Source organism: Thalassophryne amazonica, chromosome 23 (assembly GCF_902500255.1).
Source record: "Thalassophryne amazonica chromosome 23, fThaAma1.1, whole genome shotgun sequence".
Classification (NCBI taxonomy): Eukaryota; Metazoa; Chordata; class Actinopteri; order Batrachoidiformes; family Batrachoididae; genus Thalassophryne; species Thalassophryne amazonica.
Genome location: NC_047125.1, coordinates 4,263,598 through 4,289,643, shown reverse-complemented (window position 1 = coordinate 4,289,643; position 26,046 = coordinate 4,263,598). Strand labels below are relative to the sequence as shown.

Sequence of the window (26,046 nt, the reverse complement as noted above, 5' to 3'; positions counted from 1 at the left end):
GACAATCCTGCAGTTTAGCTAATTGGTGTGTGTCCTCTGGCTTCATGGATAGATAAAGCTGGGTATCATCTGCGTAACAATGAAAATTTAAGCAATACCGTCTAATAATACTGCCTAAGGGAAGCATGTATAAGTGAATAAAATTGGTCCTAGCACAGAACCTTGTGGAACTCCATAATTAACTTTAGTCTGTGAAGAAGATTCCCCATTTACATGAACAAATTGTAATCTATTAGACAAATATGATTCAAACCACCGCAGCACAGTGCCTTTAATACCTATGGCATGCTCTAATGTCTGTAATAAAATTTTATGGTCAACAGTATCAAAAGCAGCACTGAGGTCTAACAGAACAAGCACAGAGATGAGTCCACTGTCTGAGGCCATAGAAGATCATTTGTAACCTTCACTAATGCTGTTTCTGTACTATGATGAATTCTAAAACCTGACTGAAACTCTTCAAATAGACCATTCCTCTGCAGATGATCAGGTAGCTGTTTTACAACTACCCTTTCAAGAATTTTTGAGAGAAAAGGAAGGTTGGAGATTGGCCTATAATTAACTAAGATAGCTGGGTCAAGTGATGGCTTTTTAAGTAATGGTTTAATTACTGCCACCTTAAAAGCCTGTGGTACATAGCCAACTAACAAAGATAGATTGATCATATTTAAGATCGAAGCATTAAATAATGGTAGGGCTTCCTTGAGCAGCCTGGTAGGAATGGGGTCTAATAAACATGTTGATGGTTTGGATGAAGTAACTAATGAAAATAACTCAGACAGAACAATCGGAGAGAAAGAGTCTAACCAAATACCGGCATCACTGAAAGCAGCCAAAGATAACGATACGTCTTTGGGATGGTTATGAGTAATTTTTTCTCTAATAGTTAAAATTTTGTTAGCAAAGAAAGTCATGAAGTCATTACTAGTTAAAGTTAATGGAAAACTCAGCTCAGTAGAGCTCTGACTCTTTGTCAGCCTGGCTACAGTGCTGAAAAGAAACCTGGGGTTGTTCTTATTTTCTTCAATTAGTGATGAGTAGAAAGATGTCCTAGCTTTACGGAGGGCTTTTTTATAGAGCAACAGACTCTTTTTCCAGGCTAAGTGAAGATCTTCTAAATTAGTGAGACGCCATTTCCTCTCCAACTTACGGGTTATCTGCTTTAAGCTACGAGTTTGTGAGTTATACCACGGAGTCAGGCACTTCTGATTTAAAGCTCTCTTTTTTAGAGGAGCTACAGCATCCAAAGTTGTCTTCAATGAGGATGTAAAACTATTGACGAGATACTCTCTCACTTACAGAGTTTAGGTAGCTACTCTGCACTGTGTTGGTATATGGCATTAGAGAACATAAAGAAGGAATCATATCCTTAAACCTAGTTACAGCGCTTTCTGAAAGACTTCTAGTGTAATGAAACTTATTCCCCACTGCTGGGTAGTCCATCAGAGTAAATGTAAATGTTATTAAGAAATGATCAGACAGAAGGGAGTTTTCAGGGAATACTGTTAAGTCTTCTATTTCCATACCATAAATCAGAACAAGATCTAAGATATGATTAAAGTGGTGGGTGGACTCATTTACTTTTTGAGCAAAGCCAATAGAGTCTAATAATAGATTAAATGCAGTGTTGAGGCTGTCATTCTCAGCATCTGTGTGGATGTTAAAATCGCCCACTATAATTATCTTATCTGAGCTAAGCACTAAGTCAGACAAAAGGTCTGAAAATTCACAGAGAAACTCACAGTAACGACCAGGTGGACGATAGATAATAACAAATAAAACTGGTTTTTGGGACTTCCAATTTGGATGGACAAGACTAAGAGTCAAGCTTTCAAATGAATTAAAGCTCTGTCTGGGTTTTTGATTAATTAATAAGCTGGAATGGAAGATTGCTGCTAATCCTCCGCCCCGGCCCGTGCTACGAGCATTCTGACAGTTAGTGTGACTCGGGGGTGTTGACTCATTTAAACTAACATATTCATCCTGCTGTAACCAGGTTTCTGTAAGGCAGAATAAATCAATATGTTGATCAATTATTATATCATTTACCAACAGGGACTTGGAAGAGAGAGACCTAATGTTTAATAGACCACATTTAACTGTTTTAGTCTGTGGTGCAGTTGAAGGTGCTATATTGTTTTTTTCTTTTTGAATTTTTATGCTTAAATAGATTTTTGCTGGTTATTGGTAGTCTGGGAGCAGGCACCGTCTCTACGGGGATGGGGTAATGAGGGGATGACAGGGGGAGAGAAGCTGCAGAGAGGAGGTGTAAGACTACAACTCTGCTTCCTGGTCCCAACCCTGGATAGTCACAGTTTGGAGGATTTAAGAAAATTGGCCAGATTTCTAGAAATGAGAGCTGCTCCATCCAAAGTGGGATGGATGCCGTCTCTCCTAACAAGACCAGGTTTTCCCCAGAAGCTTTGCCAATTATCTATGAAGCCCACCTCATTTTTTGGACACCACTCAGACAGCCAGCAATTCAAGGAGAACATGCGGCTAAACATGTCACTCCCGGTCCGATTGGGGAGGGGCCCAGAGAAAACTACAGAGTCCGACATTGTTTTTGCAAAGTTACACACCGATTTAATGTTAATTTTAGTGACCTCCGATTGGCGTAACCGGGTGTCATTACTGCCGACGTGAATTACAATCTTACCAAATTTACGCTTAGCCTTAGCCAGCAGTTTGAAATTTCCTTCAATGTCGCCTGCTCTGGCCCCCGGAAGACAATTGACTATGGTTGCTGGTGTCGCTAACTTCACATTTCTCAAAACAGAGTCGCCAATAACCAGAGTTTGATCCTCTGCGGGTGTGTCGCCGAGTGGGGAAAAACGGTTAGAAATGTGAACGGGTTGGTGGTGTACACGGTGCTTCTGTTTAGGGCTACGCTTCCTCCTCACAGTCACCCAGTCGGCCTGCTTTCCCGGCTGCTCGGGATCTGCCAGGGGGTAACTAACGGCGGCTAAGCCGAGTCTCCAATTCGCCCAGCCTGGCCTCCAAAGCTACGAATAAGCTACACTTATTACAAGTACCGTTACTGCTAAAGGAGGCCGAGGAATAACTAAACATTTCACACCCAGAGCAGAAAAGTGCGGGAGAGACAGGAGAAGCCGCCATGCTAAATCGGCTAAGAGCTAGTAGCTACGCTAAGCTAGCGGATTCCTAAAAACACGCAAAGTGAATAATGTGTAAATAATTTAGAGGTGATTCAGCAGAAGGAGTGCTTTAGTTGAGGCACGTAAAGATTACACTGGGAGACAAATCGTAATCTAGATAACTAGATCAATCTAACTGCGCAGATTAAACAGCTAACAGATACAGAAAAACACCGCAGTGCTCCGGAACAGGAAGTGATACAATACCGCAGTGAGAGCCAACCACCAGTCACCAGAAATTGTGTACTTTTCTCTACTTGCAGCTGAACCTGTCGGCAACCGTGTTTAAGAGCGTTCGTGACACGAAAACTCGACTCATCAAGAAGTGCAAAGGGAAGTCGGGGAAGGAGATGTTGAAATCTGGACAAACTGGCAATAGTTCATAATGGCATCCAAGTGCAAGTACAAACATTACTTTAATTACCTAAATTTATTACATTAATTAATTACATGTTTTTTAAAACTTCCAATAAAACTTACCTTTGTTTCTGATTTTGTCTCTGCAGGTGGAGAGACAGGCAGGTGGAGGCTGTTATCCTTGAGCACTCGGGCATCTTGGATGCTGCTGAAGCTGCTGCTGCACAGGAGGCCGCAGACGTAGACTCTGAAGGCGAACCGAGGACTTCCACTTCACCTGGTCCAAGAAGGCGAAGTATCAAAGAAGGCGAGATGGACCGAATGTTACTGCTAATGCAGGAACGAGCGGAGGAGAGTCGGGCCCGCATGGAAGAACTGCAAAAGTGTAAAGAGCAGCACCCCAGCACAGCTAGGAACGCCTTCGCAGCCTATGTCCGGGACTCCTTAAACACCATGTCGGAATGGAGCTACAGAAAAGCAAAGGATGAAATCTGCCGGGTGTTGACAAAATATGAAAATGGAGCTGAAGAGGATCGGGTCAAGCAACAACAGAAGTTCCAACAGCAACCACCTCACCACCACACAAAGCCACGACACACTGTCCTGCCTGTCCGAGGACTGCAGCCACTCCTGTCCTGGTAAACACAACTTAGAATCATTTTCATTAAAAAAATAAGTATTTTTCAGTCCTATTACACATAAGTTACAATAATTTTTATATGTTGTTCAGTAAAGACAGAAGAAAATTTAACGAATGTTGATAACAGTTTTATTATTTATAACATAATAAATTTTCATGTCGTCTAACAAATCAGTTTTGCCAAATGAACAAATTTAAACATGAGTTCCAACTTACAATGTGCATATAATTATACATAATGTTCAAATGTGGCACATTTCTCTCTGCCATGGCACTGCACCCACCTCGGAATTGCACCAATACTTCAGTAAGTTCCTTTGGATCTTGCCAGCGCTATTTGCAGTATTGTGCCCTCTATGGATTTTTATATCCTGCAGATCGTTCCCTTGCCTCCACGCTCCAGGCACCAACTGCCGAGTGGGGATATCTTCAAGATCAATGATGTTATTCTGGAGGTCGGGGCATCTATTCCGCATAAGATTATGGAGCACCATACAGGTTGTGCATTGTCGCCAGGAGATCCTGGAACCAATTTGCTAGAATTCCAAGTGCATTTTCTACCCTCTTCTTGCACGTGGCAGTCTGTAATTGAAGCTCTGTTCTTAGTCTGTGAGGTGGTGATAAGCGTATGGTTTCATCAGAGTAGGACACAAAGCAAAGGCATCATCTCCAACCCAAGAGAATGGTACGGCTTCTGTGTCATGTGGAGTGGCCGTGGGTCAGGAAGGCCTATTGTGCCATCTTCAAGGCAGGCCTTCAGTTCAGATTTGTTATAAATCTGGGCATCACTTCTATCTCGGCTTTTAATGCTTACCAGTCCAGTAAGTATCAGAGAAATTGTGGCGAGCTGGGCATGTCCTAACTTGTCCTCTGACACGCCGAAACGGAGGTGTTCCTTTGTCTCGCTCAAACAGCAAATCGGTCGTGACGCACGAAGCCTCCGCGCGGCTTTCCATGACAAAATCTCTTGTTAAAAGTGAAATCTGCCGGAAAATGGCTGATGTCCAGCTCTTGTGATAACCAGAGAAAGTGCACACGATGGTCTCGTATCCACAAAGCCATCAGCTTAGAAATGATTTGGTGTTTTCTGCCTCGTCGTCGCAGCTCGGAGTGCAGCGCGCCAAGCGTCCTTAAAGCCGTCCTTAAAGCTGTAGTTAACAGTCCTTATTCTCTGTGAAGCCCGTAAAATTTTCACCGAAAGCCAGATAAATTTGTCAAATGGTTTCCAGGTGTCAGTCTCGCACAGCTTCTGAAAAAATTCTGATGGGAAAAAAAAGTCAAAATCATTCCACCATTTCCAGACAAGGAAAATCCGACGAGGGGGCGGGACCACTCCTTCCACAAGGCGTGCTCACAGGCGAATGACGTCACCGACAGGCGTGATAAAACTCACGCATGCGCACGAGGGTTCAAGCTTGTCTGACGTAAAAACATATGAATCAAATCTGTATGTCGCAAGATTTGAGGGAGCGTGCAATTGGCATGCTGACAGCAGGAATGTCAACCAGAGCTGTTGCTCGTGTATTGAATGTTCATTTCTCTCCAAAGGCGTTTCAGAGAATTTGGCAGTACATCCAACCAGCCTCACAACCGTTGACCACGTGTAACCACACCAGCCCAGGACCTCCACATCCAGCATGTTCACCTCCAAGATCATCTGAGACCAGCCACTCGGACAGCTGCTGAAACAATCGGTTTGCATAACCAAAGAATTTCTGCACAAACTGTCAGAAACCGTCTCAGGGAAGCTCATCTGCATGCTCGTCGTCCTCATCCGGGTCTCGACCTGACTCCAGTTCGTCGTCGTAACTGACTTGAGTGGGCAAATGCTCACATTTGCTGGCATTTGGCACGTTGGAGAGGTGTTCTCTTCACAGATGATGCGAAGGAGATGTGTTGCACTGCATGAGGCAAATGGTGGTCACACCAGATACTGACTGGTATCCCCCCCAATAAAACAAAACTGCACCTTTCAGAGTGGCCTTTTATTGTGGGCAGTCTAAGGCACACCTGTGCACTAATCATGGTGTCTAATCAGCATCTTGGTATGGCACACCTGTGAGGTGGGATGGATTATCTCAGCAAAGGAGAAGTGCTCACTATCACAGATTTCGACTGGTTTGTGAACAATATTTGAGGGAAATGGTGATATTGTGTATGTGGAAAAAGTTTTAGATCTTTGAGTTCATCTCATACAAAATGGGAGCAAAACCAAAAGTGTTGCGTTTATATTTTTGTTGAGTATATATTCCCTGAAAACCCCCTTCTGTCTGATTATTTCTTAATAACATTTACATTTACTTTAATCGACTACCCAGCAGCGGGGAATAAGATTCATTACAGTAGAAGTTTTTCGGAAAGCGCTGTAACTAGGTTTAAGGATATGATTCCTTCTTTATGGTCTTCAATGCCATATACCAACACAGTGCAGAATAGCTACCTAAACTCTGAGTGAGATAGATTATCTCGTCAATAGTTTTACATCCTCATTGAGCACAAGTTTGGATGCTGTAGCTCCTCTGAAAAAGAGAGCCTTAAATCAGAAGTGCCTGACTCCGTGGTATAACTCACAAACTCGCAGCTTAAAGCAGATAACCCGCAAGTTGGAGAGGAAATGGCGTCTCAATAATTTAGAAGATCTTCACTTAGCCTGGAAAAAGAGTCTGTTGCTTTATAAAAAAAAATGCTCTCCGTAAAGCTAGGACATCTTACTACTCATCACTAATTGAAGAAAATAAGAACAACCCCAGGTTTCTTTTCAGCACTGTAGCCAGGCTGACAGAGTCAGAGCTCTGTTGAGCCGAGTATTCCTTTAACTTTAACTAGTAATGACTTCGTGACTTTCTTTGCTAATAAAATTTTAACTATTAGAGAAAAAACTTACTCATAACCATCCCAAAGACATATCGTTATCTTTGGCTGCTTTCAGCAATGCTTGTATTTGGTTAGACTCATTCTCTCCGATTGTTCTGTCTGAGTTATTTTCATTAGTTACTTCCTCCAACCATCAACATGTCTATTAGACCCCATTCCTACCAGGCTGCTCAAGGAAGCCCTACCATTAATTAATGCTTCGACCTTAAATATGATCAATCTATCTTTATTAGTTGGCTGTGTACCACAGGCTTTTAAGGTGGCAGTAATTAAACCATTACTTAAAAAGCCATCACTTGACCCAGCTATCTTAGCTAATTATAGGCCAATCTCCAACCTTCCTTTTCTCTCAGAAATTCTTGAAAGGGTAGTTGTAAAACAGCTAACTGATCATCTTTTGAAGAGTTTGTCAGGTTTTAGAATTCATCATAGTACAGAAACAGCATTAGTAAAGGGTACAAATGATCTTCTTATGGCCTCAGACAGTGGACTCATCTCTGTGCTTGTCCTGTTAGACCTCAGCGCTGCTTTTGATACTGTGGACCATACAATTTTATTAGAGATTAGAGCATGCCATAGGTATTAAAGGCACTGCACTGCGGTGGTTTGAATCATATTTATCTGATAGATTACAATTTGTTCATGTAAATTGGGAGTCTTCTTCACAGACTAAGGTTAATTATGGAGTTTCACAAGGTTCTGTGCTAGGACCAATTTTATTCACTTTATACATGCTTCCCTTAGGCAGTATTATTAGAAAGCATTGCTTAAATTTTCATTGTTACACAGATGATACCCAGCTTTATCTATCCATGAAGCCAGAGGACACACACCAATTAGTTAAACTGCAGGAATGTTTTACAGACATAAAGACATGGATGACCTCTAATTTCCTGCTTTTAAATTCAGATAAAACTGAAGTTATTGTACTTGGCCCCACAAATCTTAGAAACATGGTGTCTAACCAGATCCTTACTCTGGATGGCATTACCCTGACCTCTAGTAACACTGTGAGAAATCTTGGAGTCATTTTTGATCAGGATATGTCCTTCAATGCACATATTAAGCAAATTTGTAGGACTGCTTTTTGCATTTGCACAATATCTCTAAAATTAGAAAGGTCTTGTCTCAGAGTAATGCTGAAAAACTAATTCATGCATTTATTTCCTCTAGGCTGGACTATTGTAATTCATTATTATCAGGTTGTCCTAAACGTTCCCTGAAAAGCCTTCAGTTAATTCAAAATGCTGCAGCTAGAGTACTGACGGGGACTAGAAGGAGAGAGCATATTTCACCCATATTGGCCTCTCTTCATTGGCTTCCTGTTAATTCTAGAATAGAATTTAAAATTCTTCTTCTTACTTATAAGGTTTTGAATAATCAGGTCCCATCTTATCTTAGGGATCTCATAGTACCATATCAACCCAATAGAGCGCTTCGCTCTCAGACTGCAGGTTTACTTGTAGTTCCTAGGGTTTGTAAGAGTAGAATGGGAGGCAGAGCCTTCAGCTTTCAGGCTCCTCTCCTGTGGAACCAGCTCCCAATTTGGATCAGGGAGACAGACACCCTCTCTACTTTTAAGATTAGGCTTAAAACTTTCCTTTTTGCTAAAGCTTATAGTTAGGGCTGGATCAGGTGACCCTGAACCATCCCTTAGTTATGCTGCTATAGACTTAGACTGCTGGGGGATTCCCATGATACACTGAGTGTTTCTTTCTCTTTTTGCTCTGTATGCACCACTCTGCATTTAATCATTCGTGATTGATCTCGGCTCTATTCCACAGCATGTCTTTTTCCAGATTCTCTCCCCTCAGCCCCAACCAGTCCCAGCAGAAGACTGCCCCTCCCTGAGCCTGGTTCTGCTGGAGGTTTCTTCCTGTTAAGAGTTTTTCCTTCCCACTGTCGCCAAGTGCTTGCTCACAGGGGGTCGTTTTGACTGTTGGGGTTTTTCTGTAATTATTGTATGGCTTTTGCCTTACAATATAAAGCGCCTTGGGGCAACTGTTTGTTGTGATTTGGCGCTATATAAATAAAATTGATTTGATTTGATCTCTGTTGCTGCCCCTTTGCCATTGGTACATGTTCACAATGAATTCGTCGTCGTCAACTTTGGCCTCAAGAACATCTATCTCGCACTCGTTGATAAGGCGGGCTGGCTCGTCCCCATGCTGGGGATCATCACCGTCCATGGCACTAGTAACGGGGAACTGTCCGTGTCAGACGAAGGCTGCATGCACACTCACGTTAGCCACAAATGTTTGAAACGTGCGTACATAGTTGATAAAACGTTCTTAACACTGTTGTTATTGTATGAAAACGTTCGTCGAGGCTTTACTTAATTCAGAGGTTGTTGTGTTCGTTCAATACATCGGACGTGTAAGGTCGAACGACTATTAACAAAGTCGAACAAAATGCTAATGTTACAAAAACGAAACACATAAGAAATTGACAAAAACGACAGCAAAACAAAATACGGTTGTTGGCAGCATTCGTTCAAATTTTATGAGTTTAAAAACTGTGACAAAGTGCCAGCTGCAGCAACGAAGCTGAGCGAAGGTTAAATGATGCCAACGAAAGTCCAGATTTGGGACTTTCGTTTGGGCTTTGTTGTCCTTCCTTAGTGCTGTGTGACCGGAACTTAAGGAAAACTTTCATGTCTGGTGATGTCTGGGAACAGAGTTGGTGTCTCTTGCTTTAGAACGTCTGTCCCAGCACAGGGACATTTCGGTATTGTCTCACACTTGTGATTGGTCAGCCTGGGCAGCAGAGCAGCAGCAGATGATTAAATCGGCCTGTTTTTAGTCTTTCCTCCACTTGGTCGTTGACTCTCTCTTTCTTTTGTGTGTTTTAAAGTCTTTCTACAAACATGTCTGAAGTCCAGCAGCTGAGGGACACGTTGAAACTACAGCAAACACCTACTGATGAGGGAACGATCACAGACCAGGAAGAAGAAATGTGTCATTTAAAAGAAGAGAACAAAAGAGGTAAAGGGCTGGTTGCTGTTTTTAATCCTCCAAATCTCTCCTACAGAACAGGTTTGTTCACTCAGCTTTGTGTTATTGATACTTTATAATGTGTTATTGTAACAGTCAAATATTTTACTCTTCTGGTATTCCTCCAGAGATTCTGTCAATACTTACACAACAGGATGAGGAGGATTTTGATGAAAGATGCATGTAAAATCTCTGGATAATTTCTTACTGAAGGAAAGTGACGTCACCGTTCTCAGTGTTTCATCTCCCTTTGTCCAAGATCAGCAGCGACTTTGAATTTAGAAATGAACAAAGGTAACTGAAAGGATTCTGGTGGCAGTGATTTGTAGGGTTGGGTGTCGGTTGGGTTTTATCCGATACCGATGCCTACTCGGTACTAAAAAAAAAAAAAAATGAACTGCACACACTTTGTCAAAAAAAACAATACCCTTTTATTCTTAAATAAAATTGAAACATAATATTAACTTGTTGTAAATCTTTAAACAATATAAATAAAACATATGATAATAATAAATATAAAATAAAATGTCCATAATATCAAATAGAACAATAACCCGAACAATCACTTTAATATAAATATAACACAAATATGGAACAAAATATTATAAAACAGTTATTGCACATATAAATAACTTCAGTTCTTCAATTGCAGTTCTTCTGCAGGAATATCAGCATATTGGCCTTTTCTGGCAATATACGGCATCTTTCCTGGCTAATTGCATGTCCAGCACAGGAGAAAACCCTCTCAGAGGGGGTTGAGGAGGCCTGCACGCACAAATACACCTCTGACAAGGCAGACAAATTAGGGAGGGTATCCCTCTTACCCCACCACCAAGCCACAGGGTCTTGTCCAGATGTGATTGCTGGCATGCCTTTGTAGAGCTCAATCTCTTTCTTGACCTGCTCCGTGATAGAGAGGGCACTGCTTGTGCTCATAGTTGTGTGGAGAAGTTCCCGGTCTTCATCCGCAAATAACTGCTCCAAGGCTGACATCCTGTGAGCTCCTCTTTGCTGCAAAATACAAACAAGTTTAGTAGAACACAAAAAACAACTATTCATCATCATTGTAGACAAGATAAATAGTATATGACTGCACTTACATGTGTGTCCTCTTGCTCCACCTCACCATCACCACCTACTTCTGCCTCACTCTGATGATGGTCCTCTAGTGGAAGCTGCAGACACAAACCGATTACCCACAAAACAGAAATACTTAGTTAAAGAAACTGTAACATAGACATAGAGCATATGAAAAAGATGAGCAATTAGCCCACTGTCTCTGACAAATATGCTGTAAAATACCTGAGTTGCCGTGACACTGTCAATCGTTGCTTTCTCAAGCCTATCCCAAGCTTCTGTAACACCACCTCCCAGCTTGCCTTTAAAGCGAGGGTCCATCAGTGTGGCCTCCTGAAGGAAGTTCTGAATTTCTTTATCCTGTAATGAAAACATGATTTAGTGTCCAGTAGTAAAAATTGTGTAGTTTGGCTTCTCTCTTTGTGAACATAGAGATTGGCTGCAAATAGATAGTACCTGGTATCTTTTTTCGAGATCTCCCCAGACCTTCTCTTTTATAGCAGCCACAAACATACTGTCATCATCTGTGGGTAAATATCGTGCCTCCAGCTTTGTGAGGATTGGGATGATTTGGCTGCATGTGGGGGACTTGTCACTTGACACGCAGAGGGTTGAGGTGTACAGGACTTTCATGCATTTCATGAATTCCTCTACCTTCTCAAAATCACTGTCAGTGAGCTGCTCTAGTCTATGGAATATAAACAATAATAAAAAAATGAATGAAAATAATTACAAAAGTTAAACTGACATTATTACAAGGGACCCTCCTGTCTATCACCTCACCTGTCCCTCTCCATTGGCTTCCTCAGCCTGTGATCGAGGCAAGCTGCCTGGATTGCAGGGAACTGCTCCACAAACCGCTCAACCATGATGTACAGAGAATTCCAGCGAGTCCTCACATCAAGGATAACATTATGCTCTGGCAAATCTAAAACACAGACATTTGAATTACAATAAACAACTTCTTATATTTAAATGTATCATGATTATATTAATGCTATTTACTGAGGAGTCGTTGCTTCTCTCTCAAAACAGTTTTGCTCATGGTGGAGCGCTTCAACCACACCACCACTGCACGGATCTTTGCACACCACCTGGTCACAGCTTGGATGCCATACACCTTCTGTGCTGCCAGGTTGAGTGTGTGGGCAAAGCATCCAACTTTTAAAAATTTTAAATTTTTCAGTGCAACATCCAAGTTGCTTGCATTGTCAACTGTGGCAGCAAGGACTTTTCCAGTCAACTTGAACTCCTCAAGAATTTTGTGGATTTCCTCTGCCACCACTAGCCCTGTCTGAGCCTCATAAACTGCTTCAGTGCTCAGAACTTTCTGCTGGATGCTGCCCTTGTAAATGTAGTGAACAGTCACTGTCAGATAGTGGTCCTGTGCCACGCTGGTCCATCCATCGCAAGTAATTGCAGTTTTGCTGACGTGTGCAAGCTGTTGGATGACATTCTGTTTCACAACAGAATACCATGCAGGTATTAAGGTGTTGGATAGGTCATCCCTGGATGGTGGTTGATATTTAGGGTTCAGGGCAATGCTCATCTCCCTTCAAAAAAAAAAAGAAACAAAACAAAAAACTATGTATGTGTGTGTATATATATATATATATTTTAGTCTATTTTAATATCTACCACATTTTCACCTAAAAGATAGTGATTCCACTGTGGAAAATGGATGAAGCCCCATCACCACAAATTTGGTGACTGCCCTGTGGATTTCCTCCACCTTCTCCTTGGGTAGTGCATTCTTCTTAGCCAGGGTGAAAGGAGTCACTGTGGTTACTTGAAAGCCAGAAATAAAAACATTACTATCAAAATAGTTAATAATATACACCTGTTACTCATTAAACGAAAATTGATACTGATGTAAATATACTGAAAGTTCAACATTTTGTTTACATATATTCAGACTTTTGCTTTAAGCAGACATTGAGCAGAAATATTTAATAGTGTAGCCTCGAGACAGGTATATCGAGACAGGTCACGTACAACTGGCCTACAGTCTTGAGCTATAGCTTACCTATGTGTTGTTCCTATGCAATTGCAAAATTGCGCATTCAATCTTGTGCAAAATGCGCATTCAATCTCGTACATTTTGCATACATACAGTACTTGTTATGAGATTCATGTTAAGCATAACGTCAGCAGACACTAAGTGGAACTATACATAGCCAGGTGTTAGACAGTGTCTAACGCCTGGCTAATAGACACACGCTGTTAAAATGCAACAGTACTTGCTAATGCTAACCTAAGACACTTAATAATCAAGATTTGCGGTTGGCATTAAACTAAACTTACCTGAAGAGGAACGGCTGCTGTCATCGTCATCATCGGTGATGTGCAACGCCACACTAGCAGGGCTGGGAGTGGGACTTTCTTCAATTTGCCCTGCAGCTCCTGCTGCCGAAGTGTTGGGCCGTGAAACGTCGCGCAGTTTATCAAACACCGTGCATTGTTCAGCTTTCAAATAAACTCCGTGACTGGCCAGATGTTTCATCAAATTTGATGTGTTACCTCCCTTACATGCAATTGTTTTCTGACATCTGTGGCACGTCGCAGAGTCGTTGCCCTTGGGTGTAAAATGAAGCCAAACTTTGGAGCGTTTCGCCTTCGGCATTTTTATTGATCCTTTTGCTATCAGTTCTCATCAGCTAATGCGGCGCTGACGTCACGCAGGTTGACGCCGGAACACTGTGGTCGGTTGCCCCCTTTCAGCTCATGGAAAAAAAAAGTCAGGCACCAAAATGAGGCACCGAAATTTTCATTCTTATTCGGTCTTGTTACTACCATTTACGTCGGAACCGGTGCTCTATTGGCACCGCGTTTCGGTACCCAACCCTAGTGATTTGTGTATTCTGGCATGTAGAGGTTTGGTTTATTTTGATCCAATGCTTGTCAGTAAAAGGTGAACATCAATAACCTGTTGTACACGAGTAAGAGCAGCTCTGGTTATAAGCAAACCAAGAATAATTATCTTTACTCACAGAATTTATTAATCACTGCAATGTTAATTCAGATCAACATGACTTCAATAAATAAAATCCATTATTTTCTACAGCTCCCATCAACAACCCAAACTGGGGAACTTTTCCTTGGTAACTTCGTACTATTAATAGCCGGCTTTGTGACCAGATGTGACATGTCGACCTGAATAGTGTAAATGTGGACGTGTGCAGAAATGTTAGATTAGGTATAGTTTATTGATCTCACAGTGGAGAAATAACGTTTACACTCCAGTTACCTCAGACAGCAATTAGTCCACAATTATTACTTGTTTACTGTAATAATGGCACACATCAGAATTAAAGGCAACACGTGTTTTCAAACACAACAAATGTGTGTGTTTGAAAAAGAGAAAGAGAGGTTGTGATGGAAATCTGGTCCCAGAAACAGTCTTTGTTAAAGTAGACCTGCATTGAAATAAATGCAGTCAGATCTTTGGACCAAAAAATGACTTATATTTACACATAAGATCCTTCTGAATGTAGTAAAGTAAATCTGCAAGCCCAGATCTGTCATTCAACGGAGAAATCTTCATTTTAAAATGACAAATTTACAGCTAAAATTCAACCCTCCACAGAACTGTCATCACATCCGGGACGCTGCCGAGATGTCAGGGAGAAGACCCTATCCCAGCACAGCATGCATTGCACGCGCCAACTGTAATTTGTGGATTTACGTCAGTTTGCATCTGCACCTTTTTCTTCTTTTTCTTGTCTTATATGGAAGGATCTAATTTTTTCAAAACTTCATATTGTCTTGCGGTACGCTTGGTGAGTACACATTTCTTTTATTTGTGCTTGAAAATTATTTTTGGGGACTTTTTCATACGCCCGTTTAATTGAGTGGTGTCGCATTGAAAATCTACTGTCTCACCTCCGGTGTTACCGTCGTGGGGTACGGAGGCGAGACACGCAAAGAATCCAAGTCATTAAAAAGATATAAACCTCTCTCAGCGGCCACAAAGCTCTGCCGCTCGGATTACCGAGACGTGCGGTGCTGCGGATTTTGCCGCAAGAAGTCTTTCCTTGTAAGCAACAGATGTCACCGGCCGCTCCGCATCAAAACAGCGAGCATAGTCTCTGGACTTGTGCCAAGTTGGCTGCACCTCCATTCAGTAGACAGAGCCGTGTCTGCGGCTGCACAGCAGACACGGGGGTGTGAGTGACCTGCTGTGGCATTTACCGAGCCCATGCACTCGGTAAGTGCATCAGAGGCAGAGAGCAAGGCGTCGGGGAAGAACGGCGCCCGCAGTTGATGTTGATACGACCACAGCAAAAAAAAAAGGCTCTGAAGCCTGCTGACTTCCCTTTTAACCCTTGAGACACAGAGCAAGTCTGCATCCAAGGACCACAGGGCATGAGGAGGCACATAAGGCTGAACAAGTTCAGCACGATAATTGAGTTCATGACCGGTTCCAGAAAGGGCCGAGAGGGTGCAGGCTTTCTGTGCAACCACCCACTCCAGCAGGTGATTTCACTGATTAACTGATTTCACCTGCTCAAAGTGATTAACATCACTTTGAATGAGAAGGTCTCAGAAGACTGTTTGAGACCTCTGGTTTAGAGCCTGAAATGTCTAACAAAATCTTGAAATCTAGTCCTTGAGTCGGTGAAGGGAAGCCAGAATGTCTGAGATCAAACCTCCTGGTTTTCATTAAAACTCGAGCAAGGTAATTCTGTCCCATCTGTAGACATCCTACACTATTTTATAGCAATCCAGAAAATAAAACACTGCAGTAGTCATTTGTGGAAGACAAGGATGTGAATTACAATTTGTGAAATTTAAAACAAATCCTGCTGCACATTTCCACTTTATCAGTTCCATCAGTGCAATAACTTACTGTCATCAGGTCAAACTCACCACTGATACTTTATTTTAGTGAGTGTTGTCACTAACATTTATTGTTAAATTAATTGTATTGTTTCTTTGCAGACATGCAGCCGTTGTTGGTGATTAAAGAAGAAACTCTCCCTGAACACCAGGAATGGAATCTGAGTGTTGACCAGGAGGACATTAAAGAAGAGAAGCTGTGGATAATTCAGCAGGGAGAGCAGCTTCAGCAGCTGGAGGAGGCAGATCTCACCAAGTTTGGTTTCACTGCCGTCCCTGTGAAGAGTGAAAATGATGATGAAAAACCAGAGTCATCACAGCTTCATCAAAGCCGAAGTGATGAGAGCACAGAGGCTGAGCCTGTAGCCAGCAGCTCATCTGTACACAGAACACTGACAGCAGAAGCTAATGGAGAGGACGATGGAGGACCACAACCAGCCAGCAACTCGGGTCCAAACAGTTTTTTACAACCAGATACCAGTGGCAGGAGTTCAGACAGTTCTGGAACTGAGACTGATGACAGTGATGACTGGAAACAGACCAGAAAACTTCAGTCACATTTTAACTGTCGGAAAAATACCAATATTGTTTGTTCAGGCAACACTGATGAGAAACAATTTAAAGCCTCTAAATATGGAAAAGCATCTGGTCACATGAACAACTCAGAGCAACAAAAGGGGAGGAAATCAAGAAGAAAACCATTTAGCTGTTCTGATGGGAATAAAGGACAGAAACAGAAGGACACTCTGAACAAAGACATTAGAATTCAGACAGGACAAAAAACATTTTACTGTTCTGAGTGGTCAAAGGTTTGGACGAAAGGGCGACCTGAAAACACACATGATATTTCATACAGAGATCTCACTGCTTCGCCTACTCAAACTTGAGAAGTGGGGCAGGAGATCAAAGGCAGTATTTGAGAAGAGGAAGGGTCACCATCTTGAGGAGAGCCCTCGGATACAAAGCCAGTAATGTTAAGGGTGCAGCTTTAGACCCCGGGTCTGGGGCCCACTGCACTCTTGTAGAAGGAAATTCAAGGTAAATGAAAAAAAAAAAAAAGGCAGAAAGCATTTGTCTGTTCTGAGTGTGGTAAAAGGTTTGGACTAAACAGCCACCTGAAAACACAGTAACTTCAAGGCACCTGGCATCGACAAAATCCCAAATTTTTGGCTGAAAAGACTGACAGCATTACACCAACATTATGCTGTGGCTTTCACAAAAATATTAAACGGAGAAGAGGACACACCAGACTGGCTAACGACAGGGAACACAAGCCTAATTCCAAAGACCAAGGAAACACAGCTTCCCAACAAGTACAGACCCATCTGCTGCCTAACAACAACGTACAAATGGCTGACAGGAATCATAGCTGATGCCATTTATGAACATCTTGACACTGGTGGCTACCTGGAAAATGAACAGAAAGGATGTTCCAAAAGAAGATTAGGAGCTAAAGACCAGTTACTGACAGACAAATCTATCCTGGAGGACTGCAAAACAAGGCAGAGGAACCTCAGCATGCCTTGGATTGACTACAAAAAGGCATTTGACAGTGTACCACACTCCTGGATCATAAGGTGCTTAGAACTCTACAACATCAATGAGGAAATAAGATCTTTTCTGAGAGCACAAATGAACAAGTGGAACACCACCATCACCCTCGATCACAAAGAGGGACAAATAACAATCCCAGATGTACGAGTTCAGAGAGGGATACTTCAGGGAGACAGCCTTTCACCTCTCTTATTCTGCTTAATCATGGACCCGCTCAGCAAGATCCTGAAGGAGCAAGACATCGGATATGACTTAAGTAAAGACAAAGGAAATGAAAACCAAAAACTTGTGAACCATCTGAGGTTCATGGACGATTTGAAAATCTATACCAACACAAAAAACGGACTCACTCAGCTCGTGGAAACTGTCCATAAGTTCTCAAAGACATTGGCATGGAATTTGGACTGGATAAATGCTCAAAATGCACAATGACAAAAGGAAAAAAGACAAAAACCGAAAACATACAATTGGATGAAGGGAGCTACATTGAAGATCTGGCTGCAGACTCCACATACAAATACTTGGGAATTGAACAAAGTAATACAATTGAGCACAAGAAAATGAGAACAAGAAGAACAAAAGAAGACCTAAACCGCTTAAAGATCTGCAAAACACAGCTGACACCAAAAAATAAGATCACAGCCATAAACCAGTTTGCAATACCAGTGGTGACATATGGGTTTGGCATAGTGAACTGGCCACAATGTGAGCTTAAGTTGGACACAAAAAGCAGGAAAATGCTCACCCTCCACAAAATCACATACAGAAATCAGTGCATGGACAGAATACTCGTATATCTCCCTCGCAGAGAAGGCGATATGTGTCTCACTGAAATCAACCAGGCCTACAGAGCATCGATAATAAGTATTGGACAGTACTTAAAGAGCTCTGAAGAAGAAATCGTAAAAAAAAGGTCACACAACACCACGAGGCCTTAACTGAATGGACCTCAATCACTAAACTGGCAAAAAACTTTGGCGGAGAACTTCTACAAGAGAGAAAAAGCAACAGTCTCATGCCTGCAACAAAACTTGCAAGACAGACCAGAGAACAATTCAGCAAAAGAGAAGGAAAACATTGAGTGGAAAGATGGAAACAGCACAAAAGAGCCAGACGTTTCCAAGAAGAACTTGAAAAGGAATACATTGACAAAGTTGGATCAATGCAGTGGCTAAAAAATGGAAAACTTGGTTTTGATGGAGAAAGAATTCTGATTGGAGCACAAGATCAGGGACGTCTAACAAATGGCTTCAAAAAAATGGCAGGGATCTCACAGAATGATAAATGCCGATTCTGTCATACAGCTGTTGAGAGTGTAAACCATCTAACTTCAGCATGCCAGATCCTCATGGCAGATGGGCATTATACATCCATACACAACAAGATCTGTCAATATCTCCACTGGAAGATCTGCAAGGAACTGGAGATGGAAGTCAAAGAACATGTCTGGGAGCACGAGCCAACACCAGTCTCATCCAACGGAAAAATAACGATCTACAACAAAGAGATCCCAGCAGGAAGACACATCGAAGGAGGTGCAATCAAACCTGATATTGTCATCTGGAACAAGCAAGAGAAAACAGCCAAAATCATTGATGTGACAGTCCCCAATGACTACGGCCTGAATCGAGCTGAAAGGGGAAAGATCTCGAAATACCAAGACCTGAAAAATGACCTACGAACAACATGGTCATTGAAAGACATCGATATCATCCCAGTTGTGGTGGGAGCAACAGGCCTGATGAAGAAGAACCTGAAGAAATACCTTGAGGCAATCCCCGGTCACCCAAGTGCACATGAGGTGCAGTTGTCTGTGATTAAGAGAACGATCACCATCTTGAAGAGAGCCCTCGGATACAATGCCATATCTGGTTAGGATAACTTCAGGAGAGTGCACACCCAACACTTCCCTCTGACCATCGATGGTGCTGCTGTGGAGAGGGTGAGCAGCACCAAGTTCCTGTGTGTGCATGTGTCGGAGGATCTCTCCTGGACCACTAACACCGCATCACTGGCCAAGAGGGCTCATCAACGCCTCTACTTTCTCCGCAAACTTCGAAGAGTCGGAGCAACACCATACATCATGCGCATGTTCTACAGGGGTACAGTCGAGAGTGTCCTGTCATGCTGCATCACGGTATGGTAGGGCGCCTGCACAGCGACTTGCCGTAGGTCCCTTCAACGCATCGTGACAGCAGCGGAGAAGATCACGGGCACCTCTCTCCCACCCCTCCAAGAACTGTACAACACCCGCCTCACCCGGAAAGCCACTAGGATCGTAAGTGACCCCACTCATCCATTACGTAGTCTCTTCAGCCTGCTGCCATCAGGGAGGAGACTGCGCAGTCTCCAGGCCAAGACCAGCCGGCTGAGACAGCTTTTTCCACCAGGCTGTCAGGACACTCAACTCCCTCCCTGCTTTGCCCCCTTTCCCCCTGCTGCCCTCCACTCGCACATAAACACAAACTGGACTGTTTCACTTTCCATTCCTGCCAATTCCTTAACCTCCCTAACCTAAGCTGCTGTGAAGATACTGCACTTTATACATACAATACTCTCTCCACAATGATCAACAACTGTATATATTCTTGCTCTGGTCATGGAATTTGCACATATCCATTACTGCTGAATGTTGTCCTGCCACTTTGCACTACAAGTATTTGTTTACAATTTAGCTTTTGTATAATTTTGTCACAATTACACTATTACAACTTTTTTTTTTTTTCAGTTGTTAGATCTCTACACTTGATATTTATACCTTATTATATTTCTTAAATACCTTCTTTTGTGAGGTCAGGGAGTCCAGAGATCAGGTATTTCAGTTCTCAATATGTCTGTGATGTATTGTAGAAATGACAATAAAGTTGACTTGACTTGATAACTATAGAGCCTAGGGTGCAACTTTAGACCCCAGGTTTGGGGCCCATTGCATTCTACTAAAAAGACATCAAAGATAAATGAAAAACCAATATCTCCACTGGAAGGTATGCAAGGAACTGAAGATGGAAGTCAAAGAACATGTCTGGGAGCACAAGCCAGCACCAGTCTCATCCAACGGAAAACTGTCTTCTACGACAAAGAGATCCCAGCAGGAAGACACATTGAAGGAGGTGCAATCAAACCTGATATTGTCATCTGGAATAAGCAAGAGAAAAAAGCCAAAGTCATCGTTGTGACAGTCCCCAATGACTACGACCTGAATCGAGCGGAAAGGGGAAAGATCTCGAAATACCAAGACCTGAAAAATGACCTACGAACAACATGGTCATTGAAAGACATCGATATCATCCCAGTTGTGGTGGGAGCAACAGGCCTGATGAAGAACCTGAAGAAATACCTTGAGGCAATCCCCGGTCACCCAAGTGCACATGAGGTGCAGTTGTCTGCAATTAAGGGAACGATCGCCATCTTGAAGAGAACCCTCAGATACAATGCCAGCTCTGGTTAGGATAAGTACAGAGCCAAGGGTGCAACTTTAGACCCCAGGTTTGGGGCCCATTGCATTCTCTTAAAAAACATCAAAGATAAATGGAAAAAAAAGGCAAAAAGCATTTGTCTGTTCTGAGGGTGGTAAAAGATTTGGATGAAAGGGCCACCTGAAAAAACACATAATTCATACCAGACACAGCATTTAGCTGTTCTGATCAGAATAAAAGACAGAAACAGAAGGGCACTCTGAACAAACACATGATAATTCATAGTTAGTCACTGCCCCACCAAAAATGAGCCATTCACCAGCTCATCTACAAAACAATATACAGGTGCACCCAGACCCAGAACAGTAGGAACTAGAAGAGGAATTGGCAAATAAGATTGAAGAAACAAGAAAAATGGATATGAAAGAGCATCCAAAACTGACTAAATTAAAGGAGAAGAAAAAAAAAAATTCCTACTATCCTGCATAAAGTTAACCTTGGAATGGCTAAACTGGTCCCAGAAGGAACCACATTGACAGATTTAAACTCTGTAAATTATGGAGCAGCATGGTACATACAAAGTAAATTAGCCCCACAAGATTTGGAGAGAAACGGAACCACAATTAAGAAAAAGAATACTGTGCCACAATGGAAAAAGAAATTACAACAAAAAAACAGCCGCCTAAGAGCAGAGATCTCCCAAATAACATTTTTTTGGGAAGCCAAACCCACCAAAGGAGTCTCCTTAAAGTAAATTGCATTAAAAGAAAATACAATGTTGAAGATAAACAGCTGGGTGGGAGGCTGAACATCAAGCCTTAGTGAAAGATTTTGCGGCACAGATTAGGAACAAAGACAAGAAAATACAAGCAAAACAGTTAAACAATTTGCAAAAAAAAAAAAAACTCCCCAGACTAGTGTACAGGAAGTTGCCAAACGACAATAGAAGTACAACAACCACCTGAGAGAGAAGAAATTGAAAAATTCTGGAGACCACTCTTTAAAGACCCAAAACAACACCAAGAGGCTGAGTGGATTGAAAAAATAAAACAGAAAAACAAAGACAAACAGCAAATGCCAGCAATTGTAATCACTGAAGAGGAAATCAGAAAGAAAATGAGTGAATACAGTAACTTCAAGGCACCTGGCATCGACAAAATCACAAATTTTTGGCTGAAAAGACTGACAGCATTACACCACCATTATGCTGTGGCTTTCACAAAAATATTAAACGGAGAAGAGGACACACCAGACTGGCTAACGACTGGGAACACAAGCCTAATTCCAAAGACCAAAGAAACACAGCTTCCCAACAAGTACAGACCCATCTGCTGCCTAACAACAACATACAAATGGCTGACAGGAATCATAGATGATGCCATTTATGAACATCTGGACACTGGTGGCTACCTGGAAAATGAACAGAAAGGTTGTTCCAGAAGAAGATTAGGAGCTAAAGACCAGTTACTGATAGACAAATCTATCCTGGAGGACTGCAAAAAAGGAGGGGGAACCTCAGCATGGTTTGGATTGATTACAAAAAGGCATTTGACAGCGTGCCACACTCCTGGATCATGAGGTGCTTAGAACTCTACAACATCAAAAATAAGATCTTTCCTGAGAGCACAAATGAACAAGTGGAACACCACCTCACACACAGGGACAAATAACAATCCCAGACATACGAGTTCAGAGAGGGATATTTCAGGGAGAAAGACTCTCAACACTTTTATTCTGTTTAATCATAGACCCGCTCAGCAAGATCCTGAAGGAGCATGACATCGGATATGACTTAAGTTTCTCTGAGTGTAATAATGTATTAATGTTGGAATTGTAAGTTTTTAGGAAAATATGGACTTTATAGGGTGAAAACTGAAATTTTCCCAAAGTTTGGGTCTTGATGGAATTTGATGATTGTTTTTGTTTGTTTCATCTTAACACTGATTTACAATCCTTCCTCTCACAATATTGAACATTTGAATTGTTTTGGAAATTGTAGATTTTTTTTTATGGTGAAAATAGTGAAATTCACCAAAACACTTTTTTCTCTTTCAGTTTCTGATAGATTTTAATTATGTTTGTTTTATTTGATTCTTCTAAACACTGTTCATAATTCATCCTTGTTGATCTATGAAATAAATGTTAGGGAAAAAAGGATTTCATTAAGGTGAAATTCATGCAGAAGTTTTCATTTGGTTTCATAGTAGGTTGATTTATATAAACACTGTTCTCAATTCTTCTTCACAAAATTTAGAATTTTGTTGAAAACAAATATTGTGTGTTTGGAAAACAAGAAAAAAATCACCAAACTGCTTCTTTTTGGTTTTGTTTGAAGTTCTGGTCTTCCCTGTTGAATTTTGAATGCCACATTTTGGTCATGAAAAACTATGAAATTCACCCGCAGTTGTACAAGTTCCCAAACTGCATGAGAGAGAAAAATCACCACAAGATGGTATTCAAGGAATTTTAAACAGTCATTGAATATTTGGAGGAGAATCTCAACTTCCAGCAAAAATATTTCCAGTAAATTTCTGTCCTCTGATCCAGTTGACACACTGCTGTCAACATTTCAGCTGCTACTTCAGGTTTCATTCAAAAGTCTATTTACACAATAGTGTAAACACTAAAATGACTCTTACAGAATTTACAGCCGTTGGTAAAGAATTTTATTTGGGGTGTGTCATCATTTTCCTCACCTGCATAGTGCAGGGAAATAATTAGGAGAATAAACCCGGGTGAGCTCTGGTTATTAACTAGAAGCGGTTCATGATGTCTGCTGCTGTACCTGTAAGGTCAGAGGTCGATGGTGGAGGTGGAACGAGGAGTGTCTTAAAGGTGAACAACATTTTTCCTGAATTTTTCCTGCGTTTCTGTCATGAAGACAATTTGGCAGCAGAAATGCTGGAAGATCAACATGACAGAAGAGACGGACATGAACTGAGGACAACAGGGTGTCCAGATTTACAACGCTGCTGTTCAGCTGCTCTGATCAGGTTTCTGACAGCTTCAGTCAGCTGGATGTTGGAGGTAAGAGGGCGGAGCTTATCAAGGCTGGAGGTCAAGGACATTTTTGGGTGATTCTTAGACTATGGGCACTTTTATGTCCCTTGATTATATTTTATGAAAAAAAAAGGGAAATTTCACACTTTTATAGTTATCTTTACAATGAAAGTGTTTGAAGAAATTTGTCCTAGTAGTCTATGATGACTTTTTCACCTTTTTTCAGCATCATTATATGCAAATATAATTTGGGTATTCAATGTCATACAACTGTTGTGATTTTTTTTAAACAAAATGTAGTCCCACACTATTGCCGTAATTTCCACCACAACAATAATGTTCCTTTAAAAAGTTTGTATGAAGGACTGTGTGGGTAGTTTCTATGGAGATAAACAGTAACATCAGAGCACATGTATATAGCGCCAAATCACAACAAACAGTTGCCCAGAGGTGTCAAGTAATGAAGTACAAATACTTCGTTACTGTACTTAAGTACACTTTTTAGGTATCTATACTTTACTCCATTACTTATTTTTCTGCCTACTTCTGACTTCTACTTATTACATTTTCACACAAGTATCTGTACTTTCTATTCCTTACATTTTTAAAACAAACAGCCTCATTACTCTTGGCTTCAGCGCCGGCGGCTTTACCGAGGTGCCAGCGCGGATTTATCTGACCATGGGTCCGAAGAAGGCACTGACGGCGGAGGAGGGAGACGATATCAAGAAGTCCCTGGACTAATTGTCTGAGGAAATCTCTTGTTAAAATGCAGCAGAAATCCATTATGGAGCTGGTGGAAGAAGTGAAGGCTCTCCGGATCCAGAATGCCGAGAAAGACCGGCATCTGGTGTACCTGGAGAACCGTGTTGCGAAGTTGGAACAGTACACAAGGATGAACAACGTTATTATTACAGGAATTCATATTACAGGTGGCTGACTTCCTGCAATCTAAAGGTATTCAAATGGACTGTAATAACATTGAAGCGTGCCACCCCCTGCCCAGGAGAGAGGATGGAGACAAGCGAGCTGTTATAATGAGGTTTGTCAACAGAAAACAGAAAATGGCATTGTTAAAACAGGGATGGAAACTCAAAGGAACAAACGTATTCATCAATGAACATCAATGACCAAAAGAAACGCAGACATCGTCAGGAAAGCTCGTCTCTTAAAAAAGCAGGGAAAAATTCAACAGACATGGACATCCAACTGCAAAACATTCATCAAACTGAATGGAACACCAGAACAAGCGAAGGTTATGGTAATCGGGAACATCGAGGAACTGGACAAATACGATCAATAAGGTATGAGGACACAAACACATCACAACACCATGACACAGACCAGAGGAACCTATTCATCTACTACATCATCTACATCTGGAGACAAGAAGGATATAACTCACAGGATTGCTGATCATGGAAAAGTAGAACTGAGAACATTTAAATACACAGACCACAATGTACTGGACTTGGAGCACGATATAGACCCGGTCAATAATTTCTTCTCAAATATTAATGACAGTTGTTGCTATTATACAGATGAACAGTTTAATCGGATCATTAAAACGGATAACAAATTATCAATAATCCATTTCAACAGCAGAAGTCTGTATGCAAACTTTAACAACATTAAAGAATATTTAAGTCAATTTAAAAAAAATATTTAACATAATTGCTATATCAGAAACATGGATCAATGAAGATAAAGGAATGGATTTTGAACCAATCGAAGCAGTGGTTCACAGATTGAAGCAATGCTTCGACCTATTGTTTCGTTTATTCTTTCTTTCTTTTGCTTAATTTTCCCCCGCTAAAGAGCATACTTCTGTGAGTATTATTTACCTTTTCTATGTTAAACCGACCTGTTATGGTCTTCTGAAACAGTTGATAGATGTATTTTATAACTTAAAAACGGGAGCGACGCTAACGCGTTAGCATGTCTATGGCCTTTTCAATGTTAAAAGTTAGCATGAAGCAGTTCCAGCTGTCTTCACGCTCGGGTGCATTTGTTTTTAAATTGTAATATTTCTTAAATTTATTTTTGTTTATATATTAATAATCTAATGATAATTATTATATACAATTTCAGAGAAAGAGACAGAAATAACCTGAATAGAAACACAACAGAAAATAAAA

At 41.4% G+C, this 26,046-nt stretch overlaps 1 protein-coding gene and 2 long non-coding RNA genes across 3 annotated transcripts in view; 1 reads left to right on the top strand and 2 right to left on the bottom strand.

Moving 5' to 3' along the window:
* The window catches only part of LOC117504818, a 3,434,143-nt gene that overhangs the window by 1,619,880 nt on the left and 1,788,217 nt on the right, over positions 1-26,046 (bottom strand). The window lies entirely within an intron of this gene.
* On the top strand, positions 480-16,093 carry LOC117504893. Its single transcript, XR_004558952.1, has 3 exons — positions 480-490; positions 9,883-10,013; positions 16,041-16,093. It is a non-coding gene; the product is annotated as an uncharacterized LOC117504893 (long non-coding RNA).
* LOC117504915 lies at positions 10,721-12,636 on the bottom strand. The gene is made up of 3 exons (XR_004558974.1): positions 11,883-12,636; positions 11,123-11,197; positions 10,721-11,033 (listed from the first exon to the last, which is right to left on the bottom strand). It is a non-coding gene; the product is annotated as an uncharacterized LOC117504915 (long non-coding RNA).